We start from the raw sequence: 19,959 nt of genomic DNA, 5'->3' as shown, positions 1-19,959 counted from the left end.
TTAGACACCACCAAACTCTTCTCCTGTGGGTTCAGCCAAAGATCCTTCTCACAAGTGAAGTCCTGCAGTATTTGTCATCCAGTGTCAGGCTTAGGTGGCCGACATGTGTCTCCTGGGTCCCTCCATGCGGGTTCCTGGTTGATTGATCTCCCACTCTGTGTATGTGTGATATTTATATATGTATTTTTATGTGTGTATTTACCTGCTGTATGCTTGCTTACCTGCTATGCCAAGTAGGAAGCTGCTATACCAACTTACTCTTGGCTTTGTGCATTCTCGATCCTAGTGATTCATGCCGCTGCCTCTACTCCCTGTCTGTGCATGGTGTGTATTCGTGTCCTGGTACTGTCGATTATTCCACAGGTCCCACTGCAGCCTGACCTGCAAGGTTGGAAGGAGAAACCGGGTTTCTGTTTGTATTCAGCCTGCGTGCATTCCCACCACTGGCAGCTGCCTCTGTTGATGTTGCAACCCACAGTTAGAAAGGGGTGGAGAGTGGCCTTTTCTCCCACTCCCTCTGCCCGCCTCTGCCTTCTTGCCAAGGAGCCTGGGAAGCCTTTGGAATAACCTGAAATAAACTTGCAAGTTCAAGCAGAGCCCTCATTCCTCTCTCACGGCATTTAACCGTGATTCGCTGGGGGCTCTGTTCTAGCCTGGCCCCTGGCCTCTAGTTATGGGCTTCAGCTTCAGGGGATGGGCTCCTGATTGGTCAGTTTGTATTGCTTTGCAAACAACCCCTCTTCCATGTAGCTCTTGCCCACAACCACTTCCTGTCCGGCTAGTGTTAGGCCATTCCGGGTGGAGGTAGGGGAAGGGTGTGTCGTGGACAGCCAGCCCCTGGATGCACCTTCACCCCTGGCATTCTAGGGATAGGGTGTACTCCTGTGTTTGCCCTCTGCTGTAAGTTCTCTAAGGACACGAGGCTGGCCTGACTTGCATGTAAATCCGTGCGTGTCCATCTGTACACAGCTGATGAGTTCTGCCCTGGCATAGACAGGGTGTTCCCAGAAGGCCCATTGTCTCCCCATTTGTCAGGGAGGCTCCTGTTACACAGAGAGACAGAGAGATGGGACGCTGCCCAGAGCTCTGCTTTCTTTTTGGCTCAGCCAGTAAGTGATGTGTGGGCTGTCACCTCCCACGCACTTGGGGTCTTACTCATGGGTGTGGTGTGGCCCGGCCATCTTGGTGGAGCAGCTTGGCCTTAACTAGCTATTAATATGGGAAAGCATTGGGGGAGCCTTGGTCTGCCTAATGAGGGGAATTCCTCTCACCACTTGGTATCAGGAAAAAGCCTATCACTCCCAAGGAACTGGTAGATAGCCATTTTTTCCCCTATCAGAGATGAATCATTCCCTCCCTTCCTACTTTCTTACTGGGATACCCTTCAAAAGTAGAGCTCGATCTCATTTTCTTTGTCCTTTTCTTGGTTTTGCTTCCTTGTCTCATTTTTAGCTATGCTGTAGGAAGGGTATACACTGGGTGCCAACCAGCGGCTGACCAGAGAGTGGGTGGGACAGACCTCCATTGGTCGTCTTTGCCCTTTGGCTGGGAGGGCTCTGCACAGTCCTACCTTCTGGCGCCTCTCGTTGATGTCCTCTTGACAGAGTCTCCACCAGGCTTGCCCGATACAGCCCAGGCCTGCCTCAGTTGTCTATTGTGCAAGCATTCAAGAATCTCCCCTTTTGCTGAGAACTAAGGCATGTGGGACTTTCCTACAATGAGTGAACGCGTCCCTTAAAAACACCTCCTGAGGACACACTGTCTCTCAGTCCTGAAGATATGATAACAAATTTATGATGAAAAAAAAATCTAGGTCAAGGGTGGTCAAGGATGGACTGCTCTTGGCTGAGTAGCAATGGGGTCTGAACAGGCGAGCTGGGAAGATGTGCTGGAGGACTGTGAGTCTTTGGGGATCACAGCTGAGAATGGGGTCCAGTCCATCAGTGGCTACTGAAGACAGTAAAAAGCCCCACAGGATGGGCTATTGTTTCTCGGATGGGGCTCTGATACTGTTTGTACTCATAGGGGATCTCTATGCAGATTTGCGTTTTAGTTCCTCATCTTCCTAATGTGTCTAAGCTAACCCCTGATGTGTTCTGGATCTTCTGGTCGGTCACCTCATGAATGGGGTCCTAATGAATGCATCAGGCGTGCCACTGAATTGGTGCTGCCCTGCAGGTTAAACTGTTGGCAATGCTAGATTTCCTGGACAGACCACAAGGCTTGGGACGTCCTGGTCATGTGCTGGCTTCAGAGTGAAGGAGGACAAGATTCGTCCCAGGCGCTTGTACATGTGTTGTTTGTCTAGCACCAAACTGAGCGGTACTTGGAGAACTTGGCTGCTTTCTCTGCCAGACCGATCATGATTTAATGGATGTGCATGCTGACAGGAGAGAAGGGATTCCCTCCTATTGAAAACCCAAAGCACAGAAACCCTGATTCAGGCTGCTAGCCCTGTAAAAATATGTCTCGCTAAGACTTGTGGCCAGCATTAGTGGCTCCCCAGACAGCCTGTGCCAGAGAGTTGGGAACTCGAATCTGTGACTGAGTGGAACAATGGGAAACTTCAGACTGCCGGGTCAGCTTCCATTCACTATGTGTTACCACACATGCCTCCACTAACTCCAAACTCCACAGCTTTCTTGTTGGTCTCTGCTCTAAGTCATCATGATGTCTCATGGCCAAATAGATGGTTTTGCCTGGGGAGCCAAGGTTCTACCCATGTGCCTAGCTGTCTCTGCCTGACTCCTTCCTTGATCCTGGGGTCATGTTTTTGTTGTGCATCTGTCTGAAATACATGCACAGGCAACCCTCCTTCTCAGCTCTTCTCTTTCTATCTCTCGGAATGTTCTTTGGTCACTTTCCTTCATTCCAACAGTCATTCATTTTTCCTTCTCCCATAATCCCTCACCACACTCTCTTGTGCTAGAGAATACTGGTCATGTGACCTAACAGGAATGCTACAGAACAATGAGTCTACTCTTCCTCCTGGGTTATGGGTTCTTCAGTGGCGGGACTCAGTTTACTCTTCCTGATTTTTGGCTTCTTACAAAATGCCCTTCAAAATACCTATTTCTGTTCATCCGTCCATCTGTCCATCCGTCCATCCATCCGTCCATCCATCCAACCAAGTTGGCATTGGAGAGCAGCCCTGTAGACTCAGCAACCTGAGTTGAGCTGAAGACGGACCCAAAGGATGGTTGATTCTAAGTTGTGTTTGGCTTTTCATCTCCCCTGTGCAGACTGAACTGCAACATGAGAGATACTTTCAGGTCCTGGCCTTAGAATGTGATTTAACTTTGGAAACAAAGTCTTTGCAAATGTATCTAAGATTGTGTCAGGCTGGATGGAGGGCCTTTTCCAGTGACTGGTATCTTTAGAAGACGAGAACAGTTTGGACACAGAAACATACAAGGAGAATATCCCAGGACAGCAGGCAGAGTCGAGTGGCCAGGCTAGAAGCCAAGGCATGCTAAGTATCATCAGTTACCATCAAGGACAGGCAGGGAAGGATCCTCCCCCAGTCTTCAGAGAGGACATGGCCCTGCTGTCATGCCTTTTTGAACTTGCAACCTGCAGCACTGGAAGAGAGTACATTTCTGTGTGTTAAGCTGCTTGCTCTGCCCCACTGTGGAGGCCTCTGGGTGAAACCCCAGTTTATATCAAGAGTGATGACCAGGCCCCTCCCCCAGCCAACCAGCAGCTAAGGGATAAATGTGTTTGTTTCCTCCCCCCCAACCCTCAGCTGTCACAGCTGTTCCTCTGCTGAGCTGGTAGTGAAGAAGCAGCCAGCCCTGGAGAATGTCTGCCTGGGAAAGGGACTGAGACAGTGATTGTAAGTGACAGTTTGGCTGTCCGCTCTGTGGCCTTTAGTTAGCCCACAGTGGCAGCTGCTTCTGAGGATGTCTTCATGATGTGTCAGCCACACTGCCAGAGCCTGTGGGGACAGGGCACTATCTGTAGTGTCCTGGCAGTCTGTTCTGTGTCACCTCAGCACTGTGCCCTTGCACAAGGCCTGTACTTCTTCAGACACCTCAGTTCCCACGTCTGTAGCATGGGTGCATCCCTGTCTTTCGTGCAGAGTTGTTTTGATGGTGAAGGGAATTCAGTGTGGGGATCCTGCCTGGCCATAGCAGGTTCTCCCATGACAGTTCTGTCCCTTCCATGGTATGAACAGAACCCAGTGAATTCTGGGAAACAGAATGGATATTGAGCAAGGAGAGCAGGGAGCCTGGCCAGAGATCTGGGGTTTGATTTCAGCTCAGTTTGTAACCTCTGTACCTTTAGGAAAAGCCCAGTGCGTGGGGTCTTTTACTCTAAAATTAGATAGTGAACCTGTCTGGGGAACTGGTGCAGTTCAAGTATTTGCCATGCGAGCATGAAGGCTGGGGTTTGAGCCCCTAGAAGCCACATTAAAACCCACAGACACACATGCACGTGGTGGAGGCAGCACGTGTCTGCAGTCCCAGTGCGGGAGGTGAGCATTCCTGGACACTCTGACCAGCTAGTGCAGCACGGTCTCACTGACTGTGGGGTTCAGGGAGAGGCCTTGTCTCAGAAGACAGGGTTGGGGAGATGACTCAGCGTGCATCAAGAGCACTGACTGCTCTTCCAGGGGTGCTAAATTCAATTCCCAGCAACCACATGGTAGCTCACAACCATCTGTAATGGGATCTGATGCCCTCTTCCGATGTGTCTGCAGACAGCCATAGTGTACTCACATACGTGACTTAAATGATTACATCTTTAAAAAAAAATTAGAGGAAGCAGTGACTAAAGAAGACACAGTTATGTGACCTCTGGCCTCCACCTGTACACATGTGTGTGAATCCACACATGCACACACGCATACATGTACACACCTACAGACCTTACTACCCAGGCAAAATATTTGTTTGACTTTGAAACCAGCTTGGGCAACACAATGAGACCCCTTCCTTAGAAAGTAAAAACAGTTTATGGAGCACAGTATGTCATCGAGGGGTTCAGGGAGTTCTGGTTCTCGTGTACCAGTGGCACATGGGGCTATTACCCAGGCTACACTAACCATGGTATGGGAGACCGGGAAGCTTAAGGGCCTTAAAAAAGTATTGAGTTTCTTTCATGTTTTGTTTTCTTTGAGACATGGTCTCTATGTAGTCCAGGCTGGCCTCAAACACACCACCTTGCTGCCTTAGCTTCCAGAGTGGTGGGTAGCCTTCGTCAGACCCACTCCTACCTTGGAATTTCTCAATCAGCATTGCTACCAAGCTTTGCTTCTCCCTGGCTCCCTCCCACAGAGTCGCTGTGTCCCCAGCTTGCTGCCCCGGGTCCAGAGCTGACTTCTGCAAGATGACCTGAATGTGTGGCAGGCTCAGTTCCTGCCGCTACCATGTGTGAGACAGAACCTGTTTGAGCAGGCGGGAGCCAGGTCCTCTGCAGGAGGCTCTGAGCAGCTGTCCTGTGACACCTGTTAGGTTCTCCTGGCCACACTTTCTTACTCTGTCTTCTACGAGAGCTATTAACAGTTACAGCAAAAATGGAGGACGGTGCCTAGCCAGGGTGTTTGGGACTCCTGGCTGATTTTAAGCACAATCAAATTGTTATAATGAGGTGGAAAAATAGACCCTTTCTAGCCAGGTTAGACTTAGAAAAGTTTGGTCCTTCCAGGGGCTCTTTGTATTTTCTTAAAGCTATGTGTTGATATTCTGTCCTTGTCCCATAAGTGTGGGGGCTGCATCCGCGTGTGTGTCAGTGTGTGTGTGTGTGTGTGTGTGTGTGTGTGTGTGTGTGTGTGTAGGCCAAGGTTGGTTTCCTGGGACCACAGTGGTTTAAAAAACAAAATGTATTCTTGCACAGTCCTGGAGACCAGAAGTTCAAAGTCTAGGAGTCAGCAAGGCCAGGCTCTTAGCTAAGGGGGGGGGGGTGTTTTTTACCCTCACCTCTCCCAGCTTTTGCAAGGGAGAGAGGGTTGCTATTTCCTGCTTCTACTTGGCTCTGACAGATTACTCCCATCTTTGAGGTCAGGAGTGGCCCATTCTCTGTATCCTGAGCTTCCGTCCTGCTCTCTTCTGAGGAGCCTAGGCCTTGGGCTTAGGACCTCACCATTCATCTGCAAAGACTCAGTTCCAAATAGGGCCACATTCCCAGTGCCAGCTGGAACTCGGACTAGCCATCTGAGCAGCGCAGCTGAGCTGACGATAGAGGAAATTGAGTGCAAAACAGCAGTTGGAGAATAATGCTTTGGGCGTGGTGGTTTTTGTAGCTTATCTCATTTAATCCTTGCCCAAGCCCTGTGAAGTAGATATGATCTCCCCACTCTCCTTTTCATGGGAAAACCAAGGTTCAGGTGACTGTGAAACCTGGTGCACACAGACTCCCCAACAGCCTTGTCTACTGTACTACACGGGGTCACCCTTTGCCATCAGAAAGAAAATTAAATGGGTTTGGGGAATGGCTCCGTTAGTAAAGTACTAGAGGACTTGAGTTCAATTCCTGAAACCCACAATTGGGAGGTGGAAGGTACGGGGAGGGAGGGAGAAGGAGAAGGAGAAGGAGGGAAACCTACATTTAAGAGGAACAGGGAGGGGGAGGGGAGAAAGCAGGGGAAGAGGAGGAAGAGGAGGAAGAGGAGAAGAAAGAGGAAGGGGAAGGGGAAGGAGAAAGGGAAGGGGAAGCAGCAGCAGCAGCAGCATCTGGGCATGGTAGTACACATTGGCAGTCCCATTGCCAGGGTGGTGGAGACAGAAGGATTCCTGGAGCTTGCTTGGCAGCCAGCCTAGCTATTCTTGGCTTGCTCCAAGCAAAACGAGAGACCCTGCTTAAAAAACACACAGCAGATATTGTCCATGGTTGCATTGCTTTGTTCCACAAGCAAGAGAACTGACAGGCCATGTCGACGTGAACTTCAGGAGGACTGCATGCATTTTACGGAGTGACTAGATCTGACTTTTAACTCCAGACTAAGCAACCATAGGCATGAGTGAGTGAGGAACAAGTGGGCGTGAGAAGCCTGAGGTTGTGGTAAACTGAGACAACGCCATACTCATTATAGGACGGGGCTTCTTAGACGTCAGAGGGGTCGAGATGGCTCCATCACTCTCAGAGCTGCATTAGCGTCGTCTCGGCCTCTCTGCCCCAATTTTATGTCACGTTGTCCCGAGTGAGTGCTGTCCCTAACCTTACAGTTCAATGTTTGGCTGAAGTTGTCTCTGGACCAGGAGCCTATCCTGAGGATCAGGTGTTGAGTCTGGCACTCTCTCTAGATTGTCTCACTGATATTACTAGATCAAGATTGGGTAACATGTCACACGGCTCTACAGAGCTCCACACCTCCTCAGACAGGACCTTGCCAGTATTTCCTGCCCACATTCCCTTCCTGACTCCTGGTCCCATGATATCAGCAGGAAAGTGAAGAGCTGTAGATGAGGTAGCCCTTTGTACCAATGCTTGTGCTTTGCTTGGTGGGAACGGCAGGAACAACGACTATCCCTACCTGCAGTTCTGAGACCTTCTGAGACTGTTTGGGTCTGTGAGAATGTAAGCTATACCTGTTGGCGGTCTTGGGAAAGAAAAGTACCTTCTTAGTCTTGCCGTGAAGAGACACCCTAACCACAGCAACTATGTGAAAGAAAGCATCTAATCGGGGCTGGCTTAAAGTTTCAGAGGTTTAGTCTACTATCATTATAGCAGGGGGCATGGCGGTGTGCAGGCAGACATGGTGCTGGAGGAGCTGAGAGCTCTCAGGGAGCAGGAAGAGACTCTGGGCTTGGAATGGGCTTTTTGAAACCTTAAAGCCCACTCCCAGTGACACACTTCCTCCAATAAGGCCACATCTCCTAGCCCTTTCTGGTGACCAAGTATTTAAATCTATGAGCCTATGGAGGCCACTCTTACTTAAATTACTACAAGTACTCAGGATCTCTTAGGTTTCAGGAGAGTAGTCCTAGCCATATAGATGTTTTTACCTTATTTATAAAAGCTCTTGCCTTGGTCAAGATTCCTCAGAGGTACAAGGCCATTAGGATAGCTATCTAGAGAGATCTCCATCTAGCAAGATTCCCCTGAGTTGAGGAAGGAACGGGTAAGGAATTGGCTTATGTGGTTATAGAAGCTATGAAATGCCAAAATCTGCAGCCAGCCAGTTGGAGACTCAGGTAGGACTTGCCAAGTGGTAAACAGTACAGTTCTGCTTGGAGTCCAGAGGCTTGAGAACCAGGAGAGCTGCTGCTCAAATGTCCAGAAACAAACAAACAAAATATTGTCTTCAAGACCTAAGAAGAACCAAATTGCCACTTTAGGGCCAAAGACAGGCAAAGATGAATGTCTTGGCTGGGATAGCGAGGCAGGAGTTAGTCTTAGTCGTTTGTTCAATTCTGATTTTCAGCAGGTTGGGGGAGGGTCAGTCCCACCAGAGAGGAAAGTCCCCTTTAGAAGTCCATTGATTCAAGTATTAATCTCATCCAGAAATGGTCACACAACACACCCAGAGTAGCAGTTGACCAAATGTCTGGGTACTCCACAGCTCAGTCAAGTTGATGTATACAATCAGCTGTCATAACTTGTGGGAAGTGTTCTTCATTCTTAGCTAGCGAGGCTGCAGTGTCCGGCATGTGACATTACTCTCCTTGGAGGACCTATAACCAATTGAACAGGGTTGGAGACACCAGGGCAGAAATCTAAAAGAGGGCTTTAGCAATGGGGTGTTTTCTTTTGACATTCCATTGGCTTCCCTTGCTTCTGGCCCTGAACATGTTGGTATAATTTTTTAATAGTTGAGAAACAAGATGGGTAAGATAGTAATTATTGTGTGGTGAAAGCTGCCTGGGGTCCTTTGACCTGGCTTAACTAAGCAAGCCAAGATATCACTAATAGCCAGAGGGAAGCTCTCATTAAAACACTGTGCCCTGGCCAGGCTTCACCTTTTCCTGACAGTTGTAACTTGCTGGATACACACTATTCCAAGAATGGCCAGACAGGGAGAGGGAAAGTGGCTTCACTTCCTGATGCCTACAGGAGTTGTTAGTGGTACAGTCTGTGGGGTCACTCAGCCTCCTCCCTGCCCACTGCCCTTCCCAGTTGCTACATGGGGAAGCAGAGCTGTGCTTACACATGGACCCACAGACTACATTTAAGTGGTGAATTATTTTATTAGTGACCTTTAAAAAAGTTACTTTGTCTTTGTAATACCAAAAGCCATCTTAAAGCCCATAGAAAAGTGGTTACATTTTTGCAAAAGCCGGTAGAAAAGTACTTTTTTTTTTTTTCAATTTGGCCATCCATGCTTAGCAAATAATCACCATGTAAGATTGTTGGCTAATTCACCAGGTATTTTAACAACCCGGGAACCATAACGGCTGTGGTCTCCACATCTGTGCGACATTCTGTCTTTCTGTTTGTCTTTGTTGTTTTACTGTTCTCAGAGGGTTGGTTTCATCAGATGTAGTTAGGAGTTGGATTGAAACGGACCAGCAGGATTGCTCTGCATTTTCATTGCAGATCTAAGCAAATGGTGACCTTTAGATGCACCTGCACTTCTACGCACTATTTCAAATCATAGTGACTTACTGTATTCCCCATGTTACTCTTTATTACTGTATTTCCCATGTTACTCTTTACACATGAAGACATGACAAGGACAGCTGAGGATGCGGGGAATTCATGTCTGCTTTACTGGTTGTATGACTTTGGGAAAGTTACCTAACCTGGTCTCTTTCTTTATCTAAGGGATGAATATACATATATACATATATACATATATACACATACATATATATTGTATATGCATGCATACATATATACATATATATACATATACACATATATACTTACTTACACACATATATATAGACCCAAACACACATACTACACATATATACAAACACACATACACATATTCATACATATACACATACATATATATATACATACATACACATATATACATACAAACACATAGTACATATATATAAACACACATACATGCACTCATACATACATACATGTTATATAATAAATATAGCCATAGGTATATTATAAACCTGATCCAAGCAAGATAACTGTGGTCCTTGTATGACTGATTACTATTATAGTTGCCTTATTTGTTTTAGTCCAGGCTGGACTTGAACTCCTTCTTACTCCCTCTACTTCCTGGGAAAAGGTATCCTGGCATATGCCACCATGCCTGGTGTGACCTTGTTATTAATCAAAGCAGTTGTGAGTTGATTCTCCTCTCTCTTTGGCTATCTTACGAGTCTTCCTGTTATTCATGTAGAATAGTGTCTTCATAGTCTCAGCAGGAGATTGTTCAATATAGATGTGTTGTGTGTTTGCTTATGACATGTCACGTTCAGAAGAAAGGCAAAAGTGTGTGCTTTTGTTCCTAGGTTCTGTGTTTTTGTTTTCCATGATTCAGCTTTGGGCTGGTGTGATGGCTCAGTGGGTAAAGGCACTTGTGCCTAACAGATGTGAGTGCCACGCCCTTGTAAAGGTGGAAAGAGACAACTGACTCCACGGTTGTCTACTGATCTCTACCCACGCTCCATGACACATGCATGCACACATAGATCCACAGACACACAGGCACACACACACATGAATGCATGCACATATCCACTGACACACACACACATGTACATATAAACACATGCACAGGCACACTGACATACACATACACACACATGTATGCATGCACATATGCACATACACGGGCACTTAAACCCTCTGACACACACACACACACACAGGCACATGAACAGGCACAGGCACACATATATACATGTACACCTGCACATATGTACATGCACAGGCACACAGATCCACTGACACACACACATACATACACATGCATATATGCACACACACAGACACAGGGACAGGCACCTGCACAGGCACACAGACCCACTGACATACATACATGCACACACACACCCCCACACACAAAGGGACACAGACCCACTGACACACACACACATGTACATATAAACACATGCACAGGCACACTGACATACACATACACACACATGTATGCATGCACATATGCACATACACGGGCACTTAAACCCTCTGACACACACACACACACGCACACACACAGGCACATGAACAGGCACAGGCACACATATACACATGTACACCTGCACATATGTACATGCACAGGCACACAGATCCACTGACACACACACATACATACACATGCATATATGCACACACACAGACACAGGGACAGGCACCTGCACAGGCACACAGACACACTAACATACACACATGCGCACACACACACATACACACACACAAAGGGACACAGACCCACTGGCACACAGACACACCAATAATAATTTTGAAAAGTAAAAAGAAGTTCAGCATCATTTCTAAGTAAGAAACCCTCAACAAAGCTGGGCTTCAGAACCATGATCGTCGTGGGGATGCCAACTCCAAAAGATGGACCCCTGTACTTTGGGTTTAAGGTAGAAATTTTAAAAACACGTAGAAGGTCAGGATTGAAGAGGCTTAGCACTATGCCCTGTTCCCCCATGGGAGAACAAGCTGTAGTTGGAAGGTCAGGGGAGCTGAAGAATAAGCCTCAAACCTGTCTTCAATTTCAAGTCCCCTATTTGAAAGGAAAGCACAAAGGCAGTATTACTGTATACTACTGTGTGATGTGCAGACAGAATTGCTACTTACCGTATAATACTGTGTGATGTGCAGACAGAATTACTGCTTACCGTATACCCCTGTGTGATATGCAGACAGAATCACTACTTTCCTTTTGTTGTTGTAAGATAGGGTTTCTCTGTGTAGCCCTGGCTGTCTTGTAACTTTCGCTGCAGACCAGACTGACCTTGAACTCAGAGATCTGCCTACTTCTGCCTCACGAGAGCTGGGATTAAAGGCATGTACCACCATAGCCTGACAATTTGTGTTCCTAATGAGGTTAGAAAGAAGCTGCATTGATTATTTCTTCATCCCTGTGATCAAATATGTCACAGAAGCAATTTAAGAAAGGGGAGGGGCGCTATCTAGGCTCACAGGTTAGTGGGTCCATCATGAAGTGGGCGGTATGGTGGTTGGGACAGTTCTCTCCTTGGTGCCAGGAATATGTAGTGTGGCTTGTTCGTATCTTGGCAGATGAGGAATCAGAAAGCTGAGGCTGGACCCAAGAGCCATATCCCCTTCAGTGTCCACCCTAGCTGTTGACTTGTGTTGGCAAGGTGGCAGTCCCAAGGTTCCACAACCTCCCCAAACAGTGCTACCTGCAGAAGATGAGGCACTCATACAGGAGCCTGCGAGGGACATTTTTATGTTCACAGAAGGGAACCCACAGAAGGATTTGCCTATTTGTCCTTGCTCATTCATTGTTTCGCATGTCTCTGGCAGAGAGTAGGTGTCCCACACATCTTTGAATGGACCACTGGCTATCCATCTGTCGCCTGAGAAACACTGCTGAACAACTTGTTAGGAAACGTGTTGAACAAGAAAGGGCTCGGGCTGGAGAGATGCTCCCCAGTTAAAAGCATGCGTGACTTCTTCACAGGATTAAAGTTCAGTTCCCAGAACTCATGTAGGACAGCTCACAACCTCGGGTGACTCCAGCTTCAGGAGAATCTGACACCTGTGGCCTCATGCGTGCATACACCCCCACCCCCACTCACACACAGACACGTAGGTAAAGCTGAGATAAATCTTGAAAAGGAAAGGGCTACATTTGGGAGTTCAGACAGGGAATAGTAACTGCTGGCCACACTTTGGGACACTGGTACATCAAGGTCAAGGGGACAGTTTGGAGTGGGGCACCCGCGGGTGTCCCATTAAGCAGTGTGGTTACAGAACGGGAAAGGTGGCTGCTGACAGTTTCAGGGTGTTTGGGGCTGGAGGACACAGAGTTGCGTGACAAAGGGGCCACGCAGAGGGAGGAGAAAAGTGTGTGGACAGGGAGATTTGAATGAAGAGTCATGTACAGCCATGGAGTGTTCCCCAGGGTGACACGTGCTGGGGGATCTGCGGTCGTATAATATCAGTTTCTTTTTGTTGAAACATGAAACAAAGAACTACGAACTAGCTTAAAACTCTGGCACCTTTAAGTTGATTGTTTGCAGGGCCTCGGGGGTTTCATCAAAATGACTCCAGGAAGAACTCTGCTCCTGTGCAGATGAACAAGGTGAAGGCCTGAATAAGAGTATCCCAGTGACCAAGTGTCTCAGTCAGGGTCCGTATCCCTGCCTAAAACACCATGACCAAGAAGCAAGCTGGAGAGGAGAGGGTTTATTCAGCTTACACTTCCACTTTGCTGCTCATCACCAAAGGAAGTCAGGACAGGAACTCACACAGCAGGAACCCGGAGGCAGGAGCTGATGCAGAGACCATGGAGGGGTGCTGCTTACTGGATTGCTTCCCCTGGCTTGCTCAGCTTGCTTTCTTATAGAACCCAGGACTACCAGCCCAGGGATGGCATGCACAATGGGCTGGGTCTTCCTCCCCTTGATCACTAATTGAGAAAATGCCTTACAGCTGGGTCTCATGGAGGCATTGCCTCAAGGGAGGCTCCATTCTCTGTGATAACTCCAGCTTGTGTCAAGTTGACACACAACACCGGCTGGTACACAGAGTAAGAGATAGTCTCTGTTCAGGCTGGCAGCTCTCAACCTTCCCAATGCTGTGGCCTTTTAATGCTGTTCCTCATGTTGCGGGCACCCCAATGATAACATTGTTTTCATTGTTCCTGCATCGCTGTAACATTGCTACTGTTCTGAGTTACGATGTAAACATCTGTGATTTCCTGTGGTCTTAGCTGGCCCCTGTGAAAGGGTTGTGTGGCCCCCGAAAGGTTCACAGCCCACAGATTGAGAAGCACTGGTCTAGGCCACGCTGTTCTGCTCCTTCCCACCTTGGTTGATCCTGACCATCACCTTGAAAAGCTCCCTCGAGGCCTCCTCACTGCCCCCAGGAGGTTTTTATTAAAGAATGAGTCTCTGGGATGAGGGAGGATCCAAGGTTAGCTTTAGAAAGCCTGTGAGCAGTGACTTAAGGATAGGAAATGGGAGTTAATTCTGCAAACTTCTACAACTCACTGTGCAACTTGGGGGAAAGCCCTCTATTTTGTGCACAGTGATTTATTTTCAAAAGGTGACACCCCCGCCCCCCGCACACACACCATGGGGTTCCTTCTAAGCTGGGAATTTTAAACATGTACAAGGCCCTGGGTTTAATCCCCAGCACAAATAACAACCATAAAATATTCTGTCTCTTGTGAAGGCTTTATACCAGTGCTGTCCTATAAAACCTAAAATCCCTAAACGTGCCTGTGTGCACATACACGCACATGCAACTTCACACTGTACAGAAGAAGCTAAATCTATAAACCAGACACGGTTAATTGTCAGAATACGTTTAATCAATGCGTCACAAATGCCTTTATTTCAACATGTTAACAAAATTCCATCCTTTTTTTTCGAAATTCTTTCTTTTACAAGTGCAACAGATTTCAGTTCAGAATAGCAGCATCTCGTGTACTTAATCACTTCATGTAACAAGATGTACCTCTGCACGAGCCTTAGGTAAAAGCAAAGTTTATTTGAGTGGGGTTATTGGCAGGACCCTGCCCACAGCTCTGTAAATCCCCTACTCATGGCTCACAGCAACCCATGGGAAGGAGCTGAGCTGATGGCACAGGCTAGTCCATTGGCTGGGGCAAGTTTGCAGGTTCAAGGCTGGTGTGTGACACTTAGTGAGATCTTGTCTCAAAAAGAGGGGCTGGTGAGATGGCTTAGTGGATAAAGATGTTTGCCCCCAAGCCTGGGTGTATGGGTTCCATTCCCAATATCTACATGGTAGAAAGAAAATCAGTGTGGTCCTTTGATGGCCATACACCTGCATGCATACACATAGAATAAACTTCCAAAGCTGAATGTGTAAAACCCTTAGAAAAAAACTTAAGAAAAAGGAGGGGGCATAGCTTGGTGGCAGAGCACTTGTCTGTCTCATGAGCAAAGCCCTCCGTTCAGTTTCTAGTTCCCCAGAACTAAAGGCCGGTTCATAGTCATCCACAGTGAGAATGTGCGAGTCTTTAAAAGGCAGTTTTCCTGAAAGAAGGAAGAGACCCTCAGAAATCCTTCTGTTCTGGCTCGAATGCTAAGTGTCCCCCAAAGGCTCATGGCATTTTTGAAAACTGGCTCTGAAACTCACATTTCTCTCTTTGGAATGTAGGGGAACTTTTAAGGAGGGGAGCCTTGCCACAGGAAGCAGGTCCGTGGAGGGAGGTTTTATAACCCAGCTGCACATCCTGTACACCCTTTGTGCATTCCCTTTAGCCCTTCAGACCATGAACCTAGATAATCCTTCCGACCTCCAGTTGCTTCTTGTTGGGTAACTCACACCCCCTCTCCAGGCCCACAGTCCCATTGGTTCCTGGAACCCCAGACTGAACAAAAGGGTTTTTTGCTTGTTTTCTTTTGGTTAGGCAAAGACAAATGGAGAGACAAATTCTTCTCTGAAATAATGAGGTAACTTTATCATTTGTTTATTTTATTTAGCACAATTATTTGTGTATTTTGCTGTAGGAATATTAATAAATTCAATTCCCGGACATTTCTCAGTCCCTGCTAGGGAAAGCTGTACCATAGAACATTTCTAAAATCCATGATCTTTGAGGGTTTCGAATAGTAATTTTCAAGCCTTTGTGTGGTAATTATGGTCAGTAATGTAGTTCATTTGTATTCTAGGATACATGCGTGCCTGTGTACACATGCACACACACATACACAGACATGCACACATACGCACATGCATATGCACAGGCACACATACATACACACACATGTACATACATGTACACATGCACGCACGCACACATACATACATACACACGCACACAGGCACACTCCTTTCTGGGAATCTTGTGCCTCACTGGATGGTGTGATTTCTCATGTCTAAGGAGGCTTCAGCATTCTCTGCAATTATCCTCACGGCATCTTCCCACCCTAGGTCTTGGTAACATTGTAGCCCCAGTTTCTTAAAGTGTCCTCCTCTTGGATCTTTCTTCACACTGCTTATATTTGATTAATTTCGAATTCCCTTTGCCATGTAGCCTTTTGTTTGTTTGGGGGCTGCTAGGACTTGAACCCAGAATCACCGGCATGCTAAGTGCACGATTACCACTGGGCTCCACCCTCAGCCCCTCTGTCACCTGTTTTGAAAAGCAAATGTTCCCCAGTGTCCAGCAGGATCATATGGGTGGAATGAGGCAGGAAGGGCCTGCCGACCCTGAGCTGGGTGACCCTGGCAGAAATGGGTATTTCCTTTGGATTCAGATGTGTGTTTGATAATGCCTATCTCTCGGGATAGAGTAAGACTTCATCCGAAGACTGCCTGGCCCAGAGTCCAAGGTCAGAAATGTGCGGTGGTAGTTCGCTTTTGAAGGAAATCCAGTCTGGCTGAAACAAACGAAGGAGATGCCTATTTACACCTAGTGACAGAACAGAAGAACTCCTTTCAGGCATAGCTGAATCTCAGTGCCAAGACAATGCTGTCTGGACTCCCCAGAGTCTGCTTCTCTTTTAGGAAGGTTCTTCCTGAGATGGCCACAGAGGCCTGAAGCTGACCAAGAATACATGACTGTCTGATTTCTAGTAGCTTCCAAACTGACGCTCCTTGACTTGGCTCTGATCACATTTGCAACCAAAAGCCGATTGTTGGCTGCTGGAATGGGATACCCTGCTTGGTTAGATCGAAAGTTCTGTGACTGCCTGTGGCATCAGTGGTGAAGACTCTGGTTCTACAGAAACCACATGTGTGGACAGTGGGCATGAGAGTTGATTCTCTTGTCAATATGAGGGGAATTCAAACTGCCTTGGGAAGACAGTACTGGCTGTGGTGATTTGGATAGGTATGAACCCCACAGACTCCTGTGTTTGAATGCTTGGCCACAGGAAGTGGCACTATTAGGAGGTGTTGGCCTTGTAAGAAGTTTGTCTCTATGTAGTAGGTTTTGAGGTTTCCTGTGTTCAGTCTCTGCCGGCTTCGTAAGATAGTCTCCTCCTGACTGCCTTCAGATCAAGATGTAGAGCTCAGCTCCTCCTCCAGCACGTGTCTGCCTGCACACTGCCATGCTTCCCACCGTGATGATAATGGACTCAACCTCTGACACTGTAAGCTGCCCTCAATTAAACGTTGTCCTTTATAAGAGTTGCGCTGGGCATGGTGACTCTTCACAGCAATGAAACCCTAAAGACACTGGTTATGAAGGGGGATTTTAGAATGGTTTGGTGGAACTAGGAACTCTCACCCTGAATGTGGGCAGTGCCAACCCTTGAGCTAGAGGCGTGGCCTGGGAAAAGTGAGCTGAGCACGGATTCATCTCTCTCTGCTCCTTGGCTCCGGATGCAATGCCACCTGGTGCCATGATGGATGGTTCTCTAGACTGTGAGCGAAGAGTTACAACTGTTTCGTAAGTTGCTTTTGTATGATACTCTGTAACAGTCACAAAAGGGGTAACTAACACAGTGGGGGAGGGGCTTCCCGGAGGATGGCTCCTAACTGGTGTTTAGGTTTGTGGTAGTTCTAGGGATTGAACCCAGGGCCTTGTGCGTATTTCCCTTCCCTTTCTCGCCCCAATGTCCCCCTTTTGCTTGTGGAGCTACGATCAAATCCAGAGCCATGCTCCTGCTGGGAGAGCACTCCACCAATGAGCTACATCCTTGTCCCCAAACTCAGCTGCAAATTAGTGTGAATGGATGCTGGGGAGATGCTTCCACTGCACACAGTCATGGGCATTCCTTTCCCATCTGTGATGTGTATGGTGTCAAGCTTGCTCTTTAGTCAGGGAAGCATTGTTGGAGGCAGAGATGGCAGGAGCAGAGGCAGTCAGGGGGATGTGAGGAGAAGACAGAAGAGAACCCAGCAGCTTCCTAGGTTCCAGCCTGGTGTCAACTCTGATTCTCCTTACTGGTTTTTGAGGTCAGTTTAGGAGTTAAAGATTTATTCATATTTATTTTATGTGTGTGAGTGTTTGGCTGCCTGTGTGCATGTGTACTGTGTGCATGCCTAGCGCTCACACGGCCAGAACATAGCGCCAGATTCCTCGGAACTTATCATATAGGCACTGGGAACCAAACCTAAGTCCTCTGCAAAATAATAATAATAATAATAATAATAATAATAATAATAATAATAATAATAATAATCAGTAAGAGCTCCAGCCACCTCTCCATCCCACTCCCTACCTCCAGTTTTAGTTTTAACCTGTCGAAACCTGTCCTGAGCAACAGGAAGCTTTGAAAATGTTTGTTTATCCTCACTACTGCAAGTTTCTGGGAAGGAGGCTTTCTGGGAGGGCTTAACCCAAAACCTTCTCCTACTGCCCTTATTGCCCTCTGCCAGGACAGTTTGGTAGTCCTGCAGTATCAAATGGGGGACATCACCAGACATTTTTTTGAAGCTATACTATTGAAATTATAACGTGTGTGTGTGTGTGTGTGTGTGTGTGTGTGTGTGTGTGTGTGTTTAAAGCAGTGTTGGGTTGGGGCTGAAGGATGAGATGACTCAGTGGAGGACCAGGGTTCCAAGCCCCTGTGTCAGGTCACTCACATCCATCCAAAACTCAGCTCCACAGGCTCCAACACCCTTTCCCATGGACACACACACATGCGTGAGTGCACACACACACATACACACACACACATACACACACATGATAAGTACAATAAAGGAGTGTAGGGAGCGTTTTTATCTCATTGTATAGATGGAGTTAGGAGTTTTACCTCAGAGCTGACATGTGCCCTTTGACATACATGTCTGTGGGGCAATTTCCACTCCTCAGCTCCATCTTGTGATGGGCATTTCTCATCAACGCTATCTTACAAACATGGAGACCAAAGCACAGCAGGGTTAAGTCCTTCTAGACCAGGCACCCAGACGTTGAGGGGCTGGCTTCCAGGGCACTCTTCATGTGGGAGCAGGAGAGGCAGTCCAGTCCCCATGGCCCCTGCAGGTGAGGCAGCTCAGGGAGGGAGACGGGAGACCAGTGTCTCCGGTCTGGCCAACTCCGTGGTGGGCAGTTGGGTTTCTGGATCTGATCTTGATTTGGTAGTGGAGTTAGAAATAGCACGTGGCTCAGTGGCTTCAGGTTACTTTGGCTGGATCCTGGGGAAGGGCACTCAGTCAGGACTCTGTGGGCCTCTTTCCTTTCCCTCTCTTTGGCATGTGCCCTTTTCTCTAAGTCGCACGTTGAGTAAACCGGGACAGGCAGGACTTTACAGACCAAACAGAAAATGTAGTGGCCACTGAGGTTTTCTCTTCTCTCCGTGCACCCTGTGTTGAGGAACAGGGTGGGACAGAAGGAAGGAAGGACAGATCTCCCATAGCTCTTCTACCCAGGGATAACAACTCCTCTGATCATTTTCCAGCTCCGCTTGCACACAATATTCCCCCAACTTCACTGACACCCAGCCACTTTGTTCTGAGACTGAGGTGGACTTTTGTGTTTGGTCCTGTGGAGGGATTGCCCAGCCAAACCTCTGTGCCTTCCCTGCTCTCCAGCCCCTTCTCCCCCCTCCCAAAAAAAAAAAAAACCCTCTGAAAGGCGCTGCTTGTCTGGTAGAGTGCATTGCAGGAATGTCCTCACTAGGGGATGAACAAAGGCCTTCTAGTCCCAAAGCCTCTTTGTCTGTGCCTGGACCCTGGAGGCCACACTGAGACCTGGAGTGTCCTGAGTTTGCTCTTGTGTGCCCTTGAGAGGCTGGAGAGTTTGACGAGGGGGTGTGGAGCTCTGCTTGTCCTGGTTTCCTCTATACCTTCTAGAAAGTCCTCTCAGGGTGCCATGTTAGGAGCAAGATGGCTTGTGTCTTTCCAAGCCACTGGCCACCAGGGCAGGCCCCTGCCTGTTCATTCCAGGTGATGATGGGAATTACGGCTGGAGACTGGAAAGCCTTTGTGTACACTACTGAACAAAACCCATCTAACCTCTTTTATTAGGAGGAGCTCGAGCGT

At 47.7% G+C, this 19,959-nt stretch overlaps 1 protein-coding gene across 21 annotated transcripts in view; it reads left to right on the top strand.

The window, feature by feature from the left end:
- The window catches only part of Afap1l2 (actin filament associated protein 1-like 2), a 97,747-nt gene that overhangs the window by 32,826 nt on the left and 44,962 nt on the right, over positions 1 to 19,959 (top strand).

Source organism: Rattus norvegicus, chromosome 1 (assembly GCF_021556685.1).
Source record: "Rattus norvegicus strain SHRSP/BbbUtx chromosome 1, alternate assembly SHRSP_T2T, whole genome shotgun sequence".
Taxonomy (NCBI): Eukaryota; Metazoa; Chordata; class Mammalia; order Rodentia; family Muridae; genus Rattus; species Rattus norvegicus.
This window is presented reverse-complemented; position numbering and strand designations above follow the sequence as displayed.